Here is a 19091-nt window from a genome sequence, read left to right as displayed (position 1 = left end):
CGGTTTTTACCTGAGGGGCTCATCTCAATGTTGTACCAAGACCAAGGATTTGGTATAGTAAGATCTAACTATTCAAATCCTTGCCACAACTTAGTTAATTTTCACACCCTTATGCATGAAGAAAAAAAAAGCCCAACAAAATCAAAAAGAGATTTTATCTTCTGAAACACAAAATGCATTAAACTTTTAATATATCTAGTGGACGCTAGGCATTAAAACATTTCCAACTTCATATGCAAGTCTGTACTCGGAGTAGTTTTTGACATGTAAATACAGCCATATTTGTCCGTTTGTTATGATGAACCTTAAATATCGTCAAAAGAACTACTTAACATTCGTTGAGAAAAAAACATTATACAATATATATTGTCCTTGAAAGACGAAAGTTTCTTAAAATACAATTATACGTGACAACTTTTTCTGGGAATTTTTTGTCCGGCGAACAATATTTAATACAGCGACACGGGTCATTTTTCAATGTTGCATAAACAAAGAAAATTATGATCAATTATATAGCAAATAGTTTAAAAGATTACAATTTTAACAACTGGTTATTTGCACTTATCAAAGAATTACCTAAATTCAAAATATTTCATTTGCACCATTTCCAATTTGTATATACCCCTTTTGTCATTGAATCTTTTCATCAAGTTGTATCTTTTACATTATATTTTTTTGGCAAACGTGGATATATTAACACAAAAAGAATTTTGTAGAACCATGGAAGTTATTTAAGTTTGACAATAATTTTACAATTTCTGTATTTGTTTTACTTACTCAAACAAGTCTGATCTTACTGCGACGAAGATGTTTAGAATCGCACGGACTTAGAAAAGGCGCGAAATCAAGTGCACCTAAGTAAGCCAATCAAAACGGTTCAATGTTTGACAGGCACGGTTTCAAATTAACTGTAAATCTATGGGAGCAACCATTTAACTTCAGGGGGTATTTTTTATGAGTCCCAAATCTTTTTTACGTGCAAAGCGCAAACATTTTTATTTAGTTTTTCGACGGCACGCTTCCAATCAATTATATTTTTCAAAAGTTTAAAACACTATTTATAAGGTAACGGAAAAATCTGAATTCAGAATATTTTTTTAATTAAGTACCCGAAAACAAGTTTTGCAATAGTATTATTGTATTCGTGAAATATGCGAAATTATCAAGTTTCGAAACACTTTTATTACTGTATACATAAAGTAGTAAGTTATTCAGAGTTGGACGTCACTGTTGTAAGCCAGATGAAACTCTATGTTTGCTCTCTCCTTGTGCCTTTATTTGGTGAATAAAGATATTTTATTCTGTGCTATAGTTCTAAAAAATAGACATTACTACTTGAGGTATTATTTGCTTTCGTAAGAATTCAGTATGAGCAATTATAGGCGTTTGGTGCCAAATTTGTAAAATTGCACCTAAAAAAATCCGGAACAGACTGTCAATGCAAACATACAGCTTTATTTATGATGACAATTTAAGGTTACTAATAACTGATTGATTGTTCAATGTTTAATATGCATTCATTTTCCGGTTTAAAATCGACCATATTTTAACTGGGAAGAGCACTTCGGACCTTTTGTGACAGGGATGAGCATCTGATACATCCAGTACCCCTACTTTCTTTTATTTATTTAGAAAATAAAGAAAATAAAAGTCTGTCAATATAAAATCTTCATTATCAACTAATATTATGGAATTAAATTTACATGTATTATTCTCTACTCTTTGGTGGGGTTGTTGTTTCAATCATTGGCACATTTCAGTATTAATGTCAAAAGAAGGGGGGGGGGGGATTTTGATATCTTAGTTAAAAAAAAATTGACACATCTGAAATAATTTTGATCTTTCAAAAGTTTCCATTTTCAGTAATTAGATAACTTAGTTAAAATGTTGATAGAGATGGCCAATTGATGTACCTATTGTTTAAGTATCAGAGCTATTTTTCTATGTGTACAATATTTTTGGAAATTTCTGTTAACTATATATATGAACCATTACACCTTATCTACTTTATGCAAGCAGTTATTTGTCAGCTCACTAAATGGTATAATAGTATCAACTTTTTGCCGAATTAATGATTCATATATGTTAACATAAAAAATAAAGAAATGTGGTATAATTCCAATGAGACAGCTACCCACTAGGGACCAGAGACGAGAGTGTAAACAACTATAGGTAAAAGACGTACTGTGACCTATAGTTGTTATTTTCTGTGCCAATTGGTCTCTTGTAGGGATATGTCCCATGAGCAATCATACCACATCTTCTTTTTTATATAGGGAACTGTACAGTCTTTACAATGAGTAAAACCAATGCTGTATGGTAAACTACCGTGAGCCTCGAGATAACAAAATTTGAAATACTTCAAACGAAAAACACAACGCCCTATATTATCATAAAACAATTGGCACACGGCAAACAAATAAGAAAGACAGAAATTAACAACAGCAAATGACAGGCTCCTGACTTGGGACAGGGACAAAAGGAATAACAGGTTTGTGAAGGCTTAACCCTCTCTAAAACTGGTACAGTGGTGACACAGCACAATATGAACAAACTATGAAATTTTGTTGGAAAAAGGCTTTACTCATCAGATTGGCATTAATGTCGTTAATCACACACACAAAATAATTAAAAGGGAAAATACTCAAAATTACTAAAGCTAGTTCAAAACCAATTTCAATTAATGGATAACTTATGTTCTCTGCTGTCGATATGTAAGGTGATTCGTTTGACCTTCTTCTGTTTCTCTCTCAAGCCCAGCAATCAATCGCCAAATCTCTTTTGCCGTAAAAAATGAATTCGAAGAAATGAACAGTTCAAGTAATCTTATACTATTATTGTTTTTACTGATTTCACCATTATTATACATTGATTCCTGTACTATAGCTATTTTATTTATATTATACATATGCTTATATAACTGAATTATGATGGATCATTGTCATTCCTCTCCCCCGAGAGACCTTTAAGGCTTAGTACACATATAACACTGCTGTATTACATTGCATACTTATATTATGTATATGCATGTACGCATGATATATGCATTTGTAGTCTTTTTAAGGCCAGTCAGGTCATAAAGAAAAGATAAACTGTTGTAATGACTTTAAGATCGAGAAATTGAAAACAGCTGGCAAAAGTCCGCACATATAATTACTTTAAATATACTTTCAAATATGAGTAATATGAGTATTTCAAATATAAAAAAGACAGGGGAAAAAAATTAAGTTAGAGTTAAGAAATTGAGTTGTCCCTCTTTGTACTGGTTATGGACCTGTTAACCTCTGTGTATTAATTCTGAAAAAAAAAAATAGTTTTCAATGTTTGTTATTAATCTAATCAGTATATATATTAGGTTGCATGTGATGTATGTCTGTATATTGTATGATTTATTATTTTTATTTATTGATTTATATTCTCTAAATAAGAAAAACAGAATGTTGATTTGATTTCTGATTTGATTTAACATGGTCCGGCCAATCAAGTTATTATAAGCGGTGACTCAGTCACCCTTTAAGCCTGCCAGTAATATATGGGAAGACTTATGATATTTTAAGGTAGCATTAAACCAACCGGGAGACAATGTGGTTTTATAGACATCTAAATGATCCTAAATGACTGTATCAATGAATATGACAATAAACCAACGCAGGCGTCCACTCATGGCTTGAAGGAATATATATGCGATGGGGTTGTACGCGAATTGCGTAATCCTCTCTAAATCTTAATTGTGGTATTGCATGATTATCTTTAAAGTATACTCGCCTCTAAAAATTTATATACCTACAACCTCTTACATTATTAGTACCGGCTTCTTTAGAAACTACATTTAAGTCTTGAATAACCGCATAGTCATGACAGAACTCTCTCTTACTTTTAACAGTTTATTATTTAATCCTTTTTGCCGATAAGTTGTGGATATATATATATATATATATATATTGCACATGTATTTTATTAACAATATATAAAAATAGTTCTCCATTTTGAACACTCAAAAAGAATAAAGTTAAGGACCGATGCCTTCTATTGATCTTATAACTATTTGGACCACGAAAACTGTATGATCTACACAAAAACATACGTGGAATTTATCCCAGAGGATTTGTATAGTAAGACTGGTATCAACGAGGACTATGAGAGAATCTTATCGTGTCTTCTTCGTAACAGTTTACTAGTGATATTGATCTCTGTACTTCCTACTGATTTCAGTAAAGCAACATTATAGACCGCTCGGAAACAGCCTGGCAGCATGAACTCTAATGCTCATCTGTCGTGAATGTTGTTTCTACTCCTCTTGTTGACACCCTACGTATCAGTTACTTCAGAATGATAACATACAACGCTGAAAATTCATAAGACAAAATGATTTTTTTTTATTGGTTTCAAATCAAGAATTATTACAAAAATTTCACAATAATTTACATATACATATACACACATATCCATATAGATTTGTTAACATTTATATATGTATATACATATACCATGGACTCTCCATGATTAGAAATGCATTGCTATAATATTTGTAAAATCTAGTCTCTGCTTAGGAGTTGCGTACCACAAAATTATGTCATTTATTATTCAACTATGTTATACAATGCAGCATATGTATGTCACTGAATAAATCTACCACTTGACCGAATGGAAAGTTCAAAATAAAAATCATGGTGAAACACAATCTATTCTCCATATCAGCTGGACTAGTATAATAGTTCCAGATATATATAAGAGTATAACAAAATCGGAGTTCTCAGTATGTTTTATAATTAGATTCAGGGGTGGGGGGTTGGCAAAAACATTTTTTCATGACAAATGACAGACATGACATGTTTAGAAACAACACATATAGGAGGTACATTGAGCCTTTAAATGCAAGATTTTATAATTATTAATAATAATACATAAAATTAGCAAATGTAATGTCTTTTCGCGGACAGACTTGTGAACAGTCTGGATTTAAACATTTTATTCTGATTAAAAATAATTTTCAACCTTGTACTATGTGATATTGCTCTTTTTAAATATTTTTATTAATTTAGAAGCGTTATTTTAAACGTGAAAAAAAACACGAAATAAAACAAAAGGATAACATCGGCTCTCTCGAAACTGTAGGTCACAATTTATAACGTTTCAACTTGTTGCTTATCTCCCTTTAAAAGTGAAATTTTTTGGGAAGTAAACAGAGAAAATGGCTTTGCAGCCAACATTTACTGTTCGAATTCGTACAGAACAAGAACAAGATATGGATTGGATGGTGCAACCTGATCAGATCACATTTAATCAGGCATTAGTGAGAAAATCAATCTTACAAAAAACAACATGATGATAAATTAGGCTCTCAAACTGTAGTTATACCATTGTTTACAATGCTTTTCTTTGTAAATATCACACTGATTTACCAAATAACACTTTGAATTTTGAGAATCTATATATAAATATATATCTTTTTATTTGTTGATGAGAATAACGGTATACATGTGTATATACAATGATATAGAGAAAAAAATATTTTATATCACAAGCTGAAGCAAGTGAAGGATGCAAATATTGTACAAGGACATTTAAGGTGTGCTAATTTAACTATAATGACATCCAACAATAAATATTTTGATATATGTCAATAGTTTGATAATGACAACAACTGAGAAATATTTTAACCAGTAATACATATAATTGCAGAGAAACTGACATGACCTCCCTTTCCAAATATTACACCTAATAAATTCTGAGTTTTTGAGGTCTTAAAAATCTATTTTATTTCTTAATGTGTCCTGGCCTAAACTCTGCTGGAAGTTGGTAATCAAACCTCTCGTGCAGTGACACAGATCAAGACTTTTATAAAGGGGCCCAGGGAAGGGGGACTGATTGCCAATAAAGGGGCCCACTCCAGTCTCCAGTCATACGTTGTACTTCAGTTTTTCCCTACTTAATCAACCAAACTTTTCCCCATAAAAAAGAGGGGGGGTAAATATGTCTCTGTCGTGAACAACTATTGACAAGGGGGTTATATCTGAATTCAAGACATCAAGTTAAAAAGCAAAAAAGAAGGGAACTCTTTCCTAATGTCTAATATACAAGGTAATTACAGTTTTAATCTGATTTTTGATTTTGAGTCTTTAATAAATAAAAAAAAGATTGCATACATTTTTTAGTGGAAGAAGACGTCAAGTCTTCTGAAGACTTAAGGGGCCGACCATTGGCTTTGAGTCTCCGTATGCCGCATTCATTTCGTGTATTACAATTTCAAGACAACTTAGATTCCTGACACCGATTTTTACACATGATTGGGCATCTGAATCATTTAATTTGTAAATTATGATTGTAAAACAATCACTATCGTAAATATGACCCTTTTATTTATGTAAATTATTAGATTTCATCTCATCCACATGAACGTAATTTGTTTACTTGTAACAGGATGTTTTAACTGTAGATATTTGTATTACGCATGCGTGAATTTGGTATCGGTACAACTCGCCCTGTTTACAAGTTCACCCTTGAAGTTACGAATTTGCAATCCTGCAGACAAGAAGATTTTATTTTTATATAAATAAAAAAGATATATAAAGTGTTATCTTTATTCATGGGTTTCCTTTGTCATGTGAATTAGATGCCCTTCGTAACATACATGTGAACCTCCCGTTTAGGAGAAAAAACTCCTGTGTATGAAATTTTTCAGACGCCATATTTGATCATTTCTTACTACTGTACGGGTGTAATTGACACCTGTGTTAAATTTTACCTGAACATCAAAGAAGATGTATAATTATATGGCTTCACTTGACAGCTTGGGTGTCAAACATACTGGTAATCAACGATGTTTACCTCCGGCTAACTGCCGTTGTGTTATCAAAACGATGTGTATTGGGAATATTGAAATACTTTTTTGTTACTTCCCTTTGTTTTATCCTGTTTTCAGTTATTTTGCTTTTAAAAATGTAAATGGTAAAAAGACTATAAATGATTAATATTTTAATCAAATAATCATAAAAGGATGTTAATTAAATGAATTTAAATGATTTTGGACAAATAAAAAAATTAAAATTTATAAATTATTTTATTAATTTAGACCTCCTTTCAAGGATTAAATTGAAGTTTATATATTAAATTTGTTTAGTTAGAAGGCAACATACAATATTTGCAACTAGGCTAATAGTCTAGCTTCTGCTAGCTTCATGTATAATTTTTCTACCGATTTAATATATAACTAGAATTATGCAAACAGACTTAAGGAAAAGGCATGTAAGTCATGTAAGTTCATACAAATATGACACTTTTTCTAGACAATCCAGATCTTGCAAAATACATCGCTAAAAATTGTAACCTTTAATTTTGTTGTTGTGCAGTAAAAACCCATATGGGAACTTTCAAAAGTTGGCAGGTATGTAACAAGTCTTACTATTTTTATGCTCCATTTATGGGCAATATGTTTTCTAGTCTGTCCGTCCGTCCTGCTTCTGGTTATAAAGTTTATGGTCGAGGTAGTTTTTGATGAAGTTGAAATCCAATCAACTTGAAACTTAGTACACATGTGTTCCTCTTGATATGATCTTCTTAATTACTGCCAAATTAAAGATTTTACCTAATTTTCATAGTCAACTGAACATAGAAAATGATTGTACGGATGGGAAATCCATGTACTTATGACCTTTTCTTGTTTGAAGAAAAAAAATACATTTTAACGATAATGGAACAAAGCAGCCTGGGTAAGTGGGGCTGCTTTTATGGTAATTCAAGTTACCTTTTATTCACCTTCTTCCACTTCAGAGCTATCAGCTCTTTGATTAAATGCAGGGGCGGATTTGGGCGGGGCGGATATAGTTCTGGTGGCGGGCGTGCGCCCCCCCCCCCCCCCCCCCCCTAAAATTTGCAAAGCATGGGTTGTCCGCACGTAATAAGTATCCGAAGAGATGACAAAAGCTAGCCTAATGTCGTCGCATTCAATCTGTTTTAACATTCAAACAAGTATTACTATATAAAACAGTAATTTAACAGAATTATTTAACGTGATTACTAATCAACTGACCTATTGTCTAAGTTCTATAAACATGTTACACTTCAAAGGAAGGTGTCAAAAGCGGTACTGCGTTTGATGACAAATATCATAGGCTTTCAGCAGTAAGAATAAAACAATTGTGACATTGTAGTTGCAGTTTTAATAAACAATTTCTTTGATAATCGAAGTTCAAAAACATCCCTACATCACTTTCCCACGAAGAAGGTGGAAGTGCCCTACCCGCTATTTGGGTTATTTCATCATGGCACGACCAGGAAAGCAGTCTAAGTTAGATTCTTTCTTAAGGAAAGATAAAGATTATGGTTCAAGCGAGAGTTTAGTTTGTTAATTTGACTCATTATTTAATATCTCTGTGACAATATATGATTCTCACTTGCAACATATAAAATTTGCCGAAGCATGCATAAACGAAAATAAGCACAATTTTTTAAGGATCTCATTTTGATTTTAGTGGTTAGCGGCCAATTTTTTTTTACAGAATTGAAAAGTCTAGCACGACCTCCGAAAATAGAACAAAAATAAAAACACGTATTATGAATTGACAAATAAATTGTACTAGTAATAATTTTCGTTTTCAAAATCTTACATTGGTCAGATGAAAAATCGTCATTTGCTTTGTCTCACTTTGCGTCTGTCGGTCCGCCTGTCTATCTGTCAACTCTTCACATTATGGTTAATGTAGATTGTCATTAAAATTATGAGGTTTTAGATTGAAACTTTAATTTCTCGCTCATTTTACCACAAATGTTTCTCGCCACACTTCGCTTGGCAAGATATCTATCTACATTGCACCCACTCTAGAAGAATATTTCAATAACTTTGATTATTTTAACCTCAAAAACATTTTTTATTCTGCGCCCACCCTAACGTCTAATCCTGTATCTGCCCCTGAAATGTAAGCAATATTTGGCTTTTTTGTTTTAACTTTTTGTTAGGTTCTATAGGGGATATTATATTTATATACATCAAACAATAATATATAATATGTACAACATTATCTTATTATATTTGACAGGAAGTGATATCAAGAGTGCTACCTCAAGCCACAATAACAGCATTTGAATGTATGTAAATATTTAAGTGTGTTTATTTTTTTCTGCCTATGTTATGATTAATATTAGCATCTATGATTTTGAAATTTTTAGAAAATTAAGAAGAAGTGGTAAGATTGCCAATGAGAATGCTCTCTATCAGAGATCAAAATGTACATGTTTAAATCAGGGAGCAATACAACTGTGAATCCCTTAAATTTTTAGTGGCCAGTTATTGATGAACAATATATTAATTGGGTATGAGTTATGAGAAATAAAAGAATTTCATAACATTACAACAATATTTTCAATTTTAATGTAAAATTGTGTTAAACTCAGAAATTATATGTATTGTGTTGTGTCTTCATTTCAACATATTTTTTCTAATTGTTATTAAAATTAGGTAATAAATTTGTGGACTTTAAGGTGTACATTAACTGCATTGGTTTAACAATGCTTTCTTGTTAGTAGCTATATAGTTCACCTAAATAGGTACTAGTGAACAGAAAAAGCATGTGAAAGTTGTGTAATTACATTGTATATACAGGGAGTAACAACTGAATTATGCAATAAAATGTATTATTTTTTTTCAGATGAAGATGAAGATGGGGACAGAATTACAGTAAGAAGTGATGAAGAGATGAAGTCTATGTTCCAAACCGTAGGTACATCTGATATTCTAAATTGCTTAATATTTATTTAGAAGAACTCACTGCTTATACAAAGATAGAATCAAATCAAAGAGTCAAATTATGTTGATCTTTAACTTCAGTTATTATTCTGATATTAAGAAAATGTAGATAGTAAACATACTCACCCGGATGTTTTTATAATCTATATAGAGTTAAATATAGTTCAGTGACTTAACTGATATTATACTTAGGGCTTACAATGATGTGCAATTAGGATGATAAACGATCTCTTCCTGTCCATCCATTAATTTTTTTAGCTTCTAAAGAGGTCATAGATTTGTAACAGTCACCCATATTGTCAGTGGTTTTTAGTTAGGATGCATTATATTTTAGGGGAGGGGGGATTAAAGACAGGAAATTGTATTTGTTAAAAATCATTTTGTAATGTTTGGTCTGTAAGAAGGATCTTATAAAAAAAAAGAAGATGTGGTATGATTGCCAATGAGACAACTATCCACAAAAGACCAAAATGACACAGACATTAACAACTATAGGTCACCGTACCGCCTTCAACAATGAGCAAATCCCATACCGCATAGTCAGCTATAATAGGCCCCATGAAGACAATATAAAACAATTCAAACGAGAAAACTAATGGCCTTATTTATGTAATAAAATGAACGGAAAACAAATATGTAACATATAAACAAACGACAACCAGGGGCGTAGCTACCCGGAGGCACGACAGCACGTGCATCCATGTCGTTTTCGCAACAAAAACAAAACAAAAAAAGCAGAAGAGAGATGAGTTGGTCAATCGGAATCGGAGACTGTTGGTGTCTTTTCCGTCTATCCCGGATATTAGTTTGACAACCTAGTTACAAGTGTTGATGAAGGTGGCACGGTAGTATTTCCTGGCCCATAGGGATAATGATAGCCTTTTTAGAATTTTCACCACTTTCTAACACTGCAAAAAAATCTACATTCACACTTAACTGAAGTACTTTCATTTTACTATTCAGAAATGAATTTGAATATGTATCATGACCGTTTACTTTTTTTGCTATTTTTAGAAACCTAAGGCCACTAGTAATTTTAGGTCTTTTATGGTGCAGTGAATACAAAATTCTCAAAATTCTCAAAAATTCATTTTCATCTGTATGTAAAATTATTTCATATTTTTCTACACCTGATTCATCCCTCAGTTTGGGAAAGTATGTTCAGTTGATACTGTATTTTTTGTCCAATCACACTGTTTAGATACATTTACCTAAGTAGGGTACACAAAAGAGCAACCTAAATTCTGGAATGCAAATACTACCATGCCACCTGAAGCTGTTCATTCAGAAAAAGATCGTACCTCCGAAGTTGCGTGCACATTGATTTGGCATGCAAAAAAAGAAATGGCAAAATAAAAATTTATAAATTGAATAAAGGAAACACCTATGTTGTCACTTTTTTTAATTGATGAAATATCATTAAATAACGACATTTGGTTTCAAAATAAATTTTTTTTTGGAGATTATGACAAAATCGGAAGGTTACTTGTATCTTTTACAAGATTTTTAGATACGTAGTTTTGGAGCACATTTTACAGTGTACAGTTCATCAGTTTGGAATGAGATGTACCAATCGGCATTAGAATTATCAGATCCCTTCGATATCGTTGAAAATATGCCGAGGCGATGTGGTTGACAGACTACCTGAGCCAATCACCCTGCAACCACGCCAAAACAGTATTGGAAAGTCTCATTATTTTTTGCGTTCATAGTCCATATGATAAGGCAACTGGAGAGTGGAGTCGCGTCAAGTTATCAGAAAATCGCTTCTTTGTGCTGTATCTGCTTCATCGTGTTGTAGGAAATATCACAAACGAACAAATCTCAATATTGTCTGAAACATACGAAACTGACATAGCATGTAATTTTGACAAATTTAATTGGGAGGTCGCTCGATGCTGAACACGTACGCTGGTTTATAACATCTCGCGAGTGCTACCATGCCATGATGGCCCTGAGATCTATCAGTCACGGTACTACGTATGTAATTGAAAACAAATGTATGATCAACAATGAACAACGAAAGTTACATAGCATTACTGCATATTCATCAGGATTTCAGTGTGAATGTTGACAAAGTAATAGAGAAGTTTGTTTCTGCCCAGACCTGAAGAGCAGAATTTGGACAATTTTGAGTAAATTCTGTATCACAAATATGTGTTGCTTATGTATTACTATATTCAGAAGATTTATTAATAGTTTTACATTCATAAATTTTTATCTACATATAGCTCCTCTTTTAAACGTCCCGGTGTATGACCGAAAACCGAAAAAGAAAAAAAAATTCTGCATAATAGGGTCCCAAAATTTTTTCGCCTCTCTCCGCTCGGCAGTAGTTGCTTCCACATCGTTTCTTTCTAGCTACGCCCCTGACAACCACTGAATTACAGGCTCCTGACTTGGGACAGGCACATACATACCTTTTTTTCATAAAGTGGCGGGGTTAAACATGTTCTTACATACTTCTTTTTCAGAGAAACAGAATTTATTTCTATCTCCTCTTATGTTCTATGAGTCTACATTAAACAGATCTATTTGGCTAAAAAAAAGTTTAACCACCTATTTTATAACCTTTTAACCATGATTTAGATTGTCCCTTATTAATATATTGCTTATTTACTCCTATATAAATACATTATGATATTTCCTTCCACACTCTTTCAAATATGAGTTAAAACTATCAGAAAATGACTTAACAATAAGCAAATCCTATACTTAAAAATACACTTTCAACTATAAGCAAAACCTACACCAACACACCTTCAACAATTTGCAAAAGCTAGACCCACACACTTTCAACAATGAGCAAAGCTTTACACTATAACTAGCTTTAAGTTTTAAAGGATATTATCTTTTTGTATAATAACATTTTTTTGCATTTCAGTATTTTAACTTGTTAAGTGATGAAGACTATGCAAGAGGATTATTACCTCCCCTGATCATATACCCTAGAGGTAAGTTAGAAAAAGAATCCACTTATGGATTATTACCTCCCCTTATCATATACCTTGGGGTAAGTTAGAAAATAATTCATGAGGGGATTATTACCTCTCCTGATTATATACCTTAGAGGTAAGTTAAAAAATGATTCACAAGAGAATTATTACCTCCCCTGATTATATACTCTAGAGGTAAGTTACAAAAATGATTCATAAGAGGATTATTACCTCCCTGATTATATACCCTAGAGGTAAGTTACAAAAATGATTCTTTAGAATATTATTACCTCTCCTGAAAATATACCCTAGAGGTAAGTTACAAAAATGATTCTTAAGAGAATTATTACCTCTCCTGATTACATACCCTAGAGGTAAGTTACAAAAATGATGGCAGTTCCTGTTACTAGAAATGCCAGTGTTGCATTACAACCAAAAATAATATGGGGTCAAATTGCCTTAAAAAGCAGTTGAAAAAAATCGGCTACTTTTTTCGCTTTATGAAAAAGGCATATTTTTAATGGCTCCGACGTGCAGAAATTGAAGATATTTTCTATACTTTGTAAAATGTGAATACGATTTTCGGCAATTTTTAAACCTAATTGGATAAGCTTTCGATTAAATGTAATTCCAATCCTGTATCAACCAATCAGAAGCCGTATAGGATTCTATTCTGAGTACCATCTTGGGGTAAAAAACTTGCCGGTTAAATGTAAACAAATAATTGCACTCTTGTAACCCTTAGAGGTGAGTTAGAAAATGATTCCCAAGTGGATTATTACCTCCCCTGATCATGTACCCAGGAGATTAGTTAAAGAATTATTCACAAGAGGATGATTACCTCCCCTGATAATAACCTACAGAATAATTATCTCCCCTGATCTTATATATCAAGAGGATTAGTTTAGAAAAATGATCCAAAAGAGGATAATTACCTCTCCTCAGTCCTGATCAAATGTTAGAAAAAAGTTCACAAGATTAGTATTACAATGTACTTCCCCTGATCAAATACCCTAGAAGTAAGTTAAAAAAATAATCTCTCATGGTATATTCTAAGAATGAAAGCCTTTTGTTGACAGTAGCATTTAAGAGATAAGTGAGCTGTTTCTAGTTGCTATGGTATCAGACTCCCAAGTTAAAAACATACAATATTTGTTAAAAAATTTCTGGGTTCCATCAAAAAGAAAACTGTCTTTTCAACAGTCTTTTTGATCACTGATCTATTTACATTAATACAAAAAAATATTTCATAAAGGTTCTGACTATCCAAAACTAAATACAAATTATTGTGCCCCACCTACGATAGTAGAGGAGCATTATGTTTTCTGGTCTGTGCATCCGTTCGTTCGTCCATTCTTCTGTCTGTCCCAATTCAGGTTAAAGTTTTGGTCAAGGTATTTTTTATGAAGTTAAAGTCCAATGAACTGGAAATTTGATACACATGTTCCCTATGATATGATCTTTCTAATATTAATTCCAAATTAGATTTTCACCCCAATTTCATGGTCCACTAAACATGGAAAATGATAGTGTGAGTGGGGAATCTATGTTATTTAGACACATTCTTGATTTTTTACGACCGCAAAAATTAAAAATTTTTTGGTCGTATATTGGTATCACGTTGTCATCGTCAGCGTCATCCTAAGACGGATGATTTCTGGATAATAACCATAATCTTTGGATCAGCGACATTTAAATTTAAAAGTAAAGTTATGCTTGATTTATTTATATTTCAGTTGGAAAAACACCACAAAACAGAAACAAGTTTGGTTTAAAGGTAAGTTTTGAAAGCTTATAGATTGATTGATTGGTGTTATTACACACACTTTCAGCTATATTTCACTATTTTTGGGGGAAAGACGGCTTCAAGCCGTCAATTCCCTAATGGGGTTGGCCAGAGTATCATTCCCTCACGTCAATCATTTTGTTTTGATAGTTTGGAAACTCCCTGAAAATGTCATACTGAAATTGATGACAAGGAGAACAGATTGACTTTAAATACATTTTTTTACACATTTCCCTTCTGTTTCTCGTGAAATTATCGTATATTGAGCTTTCCCTTACACTATATACGTTTCTTTTACAGTCCGGAAAAATCAGTATTACGAAATATTCTAAATATATCTAACCTAGTGACGTCATTGTTGGAATGCCACACAGGGATATCCTTTATTCGTTATAAAAATCATTCACAGTATTTGTATACTAATTTAAAATCCGTATTTGTTAAATGTAAACCTAATGACGTTTGCTGTAGGGTAGATCATTCACACACCAACATGCAATGCCTTTAATCTGAGGCTATAATTAGATAATTTGTAGGTCAACTTTGGCGCTAAACAATGTCAATGGGGATACATGAGATTGGGGAGAGAAACGACAGTTTTCATTGTTTCTGTAAAGTTCTGTTTTTAGAATCTTCCTCCAATTCAGGAGCACCTCCATTGATGAGTAATTATACACTTAAATCAAAGTAAATGCTTCTGAACACTTAAAATGTGACATTTAGTATATGATAAGTAGTCTTCTATATAAAAAAAATTTTGTGTACCAACATAATTATTGAAATGGTTAAAAAAAAAAAAAAAAATTATAAATGTTGCTTTTTGCAGTTTATACCTATTGAGATTGGGGAGAGCAACTGCAGTTTTCATTCTTTCTGTAAAGTTATGATTTTAGAATCTTTCTCCAATTAAGGAGCACCTCAATTGATGAGTAATTACCCACTAGAATGAAAGTTAATGAATCTGAACACTAAAAATGTCACATTAAGTATATATATATTGATAAGTAGTCATCAATTAGAAAATAATTTTGCGTACCAACATAATTACGGTATTGTAGTGGTCATTATTTTTTTCATTTTTTTTTTAAAATATTGCTTTTTGTAGTTTAAAGCTATTTATTCATGAATTTTACAGATATATCAAAATGTGGGATCTGGAAACAAACTTTACACAGCTTCTATCAATCATATTTGATTTTATAAGTACATGTATCCCTGTGATGAGAGTTGTAACTGGGAACTTTATCATGGAAAAATAAAACTGAATAGATTTTTCAGTCCTCACTTTCTTGAGAATACTGTCACAAAAAATTGAGAATGATCTTAGCCTGCCGTTCAGTTGTACATAATTAAAATTCTAAAATATATTGTAGTAGTTGTTAAATTCAATTGAATTTTAGATAATTAACTCCCAACTTTAATCAAATGTTTTGATTTAGAAGGTGCAGATCTCATTGGTCCCAATTGTCTCTATGATGATTTCTTGACTAAGGAAATGAAATAACAATAAACAACAATTAGTTTCATTATTGTTAGCCTTTCTATATGTTCTAGCTGTTCTTTTGCTCATTCTTTGTATGTAGACTATCAAAAGATACCCCCCCTAAAAATTGAAACAATGGCCGTCTTTTCCCTCAGAGCTCTTCAGCTCTTTGATTTAGCAGTCAGTTTTGTATTGTGGAGGAAGCAAAAGTGCACTGTGAAAACCACTAACCTTAATTTGGAAAACATACAATCCTAGTCAATTAAGATTGGAGTATATCACACCTGCAACAGGTGTTGACAGACAAGTGATGATGAAGTTTGACTACTTAGACCACTTATCCACAGAGGCCCACTGATAGATTGAAATCTTTACTGTATTTAGGGATTTCCTATACTGGTACATTGTATTTAAAAAAGATGGTGTGCAAGCATAGTGCACTAAAATCATTTTCATAAATGATATTTAATTTATTTTTTAGATAAAAATGAATTAAGCAAAAGGTTTTTATCTTGTTAATTCACTTATTTTCAAATGCCTTCTATACATTTTGCGTCTGTTTATAAAGGACATATCAAAGCAGGATTTGCATTTGATTGATCAAAGCAGGATTTGCATTTGATTGACAGTGCAAAAATGTAAAACTGGAGTCTGCATGGATTTTTATCATCCACCTGGCATCTATACTTAATAGTGTAATACTTTCCTCCTTGAGGGGCCTTGGTGGCAGAGTGTTCTAAGTAGTTACTACTGTAATCACTAGCCAGTCAACACTGAGGTTGTGAGTTCAAACCCAGCTCTTGGGGACACACTCGACTCCAATCTTAATTGACTAGGATTGTCAGTTTTCCTATCGAAGGTTGTGGTTTTCTGTGGGCACTCCGGCTTCCTCCACCAATAAAAAATGGCCCGCTCGGAAATAGTCTAAATGCGGTGCTTAAAAGTGGTGTTAAAACACCAAAAATTAAAATCAAATCCTCCTTGATTCTCTGAATGAAGGAATGATCTAAAATAAAACATGTGTGCACTGTTGTAGATACTTTTCACTGCAATCAGCATATAGTACTGATACAAGAGGTATTGTAGCCAAACAATGATCGTTTCAAAAAACAAGAATTAAAAGATGTCAAAATAAAGTTATTTGTCTTCTTTAATAGTCAGAAATACTGAGCAATAGGGTTTAGGAAAATTAAACACTGAAAAGAAATCTAATATCATTAAGGAAAGAGTGAAAAAAAGTTAACTGATTTACTTGAAAAATGAATTATTGAATTTTATTCTTGCAGATTAAAACAGATAAACAGTCAATATCCAAATCGTCAAAACCTGTACTAATGATTTCTGACATTCAGAAGTAAGTATTATAGAAGAGAGGATATACTGTATCTCCCATAGTCCAGTTATACACTTGTTCTTAAGAGAAAACAAATTTTGAATTTAAAGAACTAATAATCTCATCAAGGATATTTTTCTAATTTGTTCACAATTTTTACATTTCTCAACCGATTGTGAATAAAATTGTTCTCACTGGTGAAAATCTGTTCTCTGCAAACGATTGGTCTATTAGTAAATTTAATGATGATGTCGAATTTCTTGGTTTCTTTTGAACTTCCTATTGTGAAGTCATGAAAAAAGACTGACATGTCTGATGACGTTACATATAAAGAACACAACTTCTGCAAATCTTTGAAAAGGAAAGATAGAAATCATTGGGACACAGATTCCACAACTATTTCTCATTTATTATGATATTTCTTTGCAAGATTTAGCCTTAAGCTTTAAATTATTTAAAAATATCAAAATTTAACTGTCATGGAGAAATATTGTAACATACTTGATGCAGTGGTGAAATCTATATATCTACCATACGCCAAATTTGAAATGACATATAATGTCAGTGTAAGGTCTTCAATAAATATCCAGTGTTTTAATATTTTCAGAAATAACAATCCTAAAAAGAATTGTCAATCGATGGACTGTGGCGACAGTGATACAGGTCGTCCTCCTGGTCAGCCTTTACATCCGGCTTCAGTCACACATTATGATACAGTTCCACCAACTGGACAGTTTCTCAGCCTGCAGAGGTTGGACACCAGCCATTTAATATCAGACAGAACTTACATCCAACTGAAATGGGCCATAATCCTTCAGGACAAGCCTTGTATCCTGCTGGTATGGGACAAGGCTTACATCCTGCAGAAGTCCGACCTCAACCTACTAATCCAACAGGAATGGAACATAAGCTGATCAGGACATCAAGTGATCTGAGACAGCTGTTAGCTACACAAGTCATTTCAGAAGAAGATCTACAAATTTTAAATTTAATTGGTAAAGGCAATGTAGGCTGTGTCTACAGGTAAATTGATATTTATCACTCATTGCTGCCTGTATAATCTGTTTATTTTCTTACAGCTCTTGTTAAGTCAATCGAATTCAAACCATTATTTTTTTGGTATGATAAATGATGATTATATGCAATGAAAATAGTTCTAATTTTGGGCCGTTGAAGAAACTGTTCTGCATAATGCCACCTGTCCCTTTCACTGAAACATGCAGATACTTGTTCCAGTTTTAAGATGATAATATAGATTAGATCAGTACTTTGATTTTAATTTTTTACAAATTCCCTTTCTGGACACTATAGTCATAAAACTTTAAACGGTACTCTTGGTACAAAATTTGAGCTTGAAACACCAAATTCAGTATATATATATTTATGACTGTCTTCATTCTTTTGAAAATTGATCACATCTAAGAATATGAATATACCACACAAAGCAAAATTATATACTAGAACAATCAGATCATAGCAATTAACATGAAATCACCTGGGTGTCAAATAACCGGCGTTTTACGTTTCCCCAATTTGGCACTACGTTTCCACATTTTTGTATTACTCTTTTCCCCATTTTTATGCCCCACCTACGATAGTAGAGGGCATTATGTTTTCTGGTCTGTGGCTCCATTCGTCTGTGCGTCCTTCAGGTTTAAAGTTTTTGGTCAAGGTAGTTTTTGATTAAGTTGAAGTCCAATCAACTTGAAACTTAGTACACATGCTCCTTATGATATGATCTTTCTAATTTTAAATAATAATAAATAAGAGTTTTGACCCCAATTTCACGGTCCACTGAACATAGAAAATGA

General features: G+C 32.4%; 1 pseudogene; it reads left to right on the top strand.

Annotated features, from left to right (window-relative positions):
* The first annotated feature begins 5141 nt into the window (after nt 1–5141).
* LOC139507605 (uncharacterized) lies at nt 5142–18322 on the top strand (annotated as a pseudogene).
* The last annotated feature ends 769 nt before the right edge of the window (nt 18323–19091 follow it).

Source organism: Mytilus edulis, unplaced genomic scaffold (genome assembly GCF_963676685.1).
Source record: "Mytilus edulis unplaced genomic scaffold, xbMytEdul2.2 SCAFFOLD_897, whole genome shotgun sequence".
NCBI classification, from domain to species: Eukaryota; Metazoa; Mollusca; class Bivalvia; order Mytilida; family Mytilidae; genus Mytilus; species Mytilus edulis.
The sequence above is the reverse complement of the archived record's forward strand: the minus strand, read 5'-3'. Positions and strand labels throughout refer to the sequence as shown.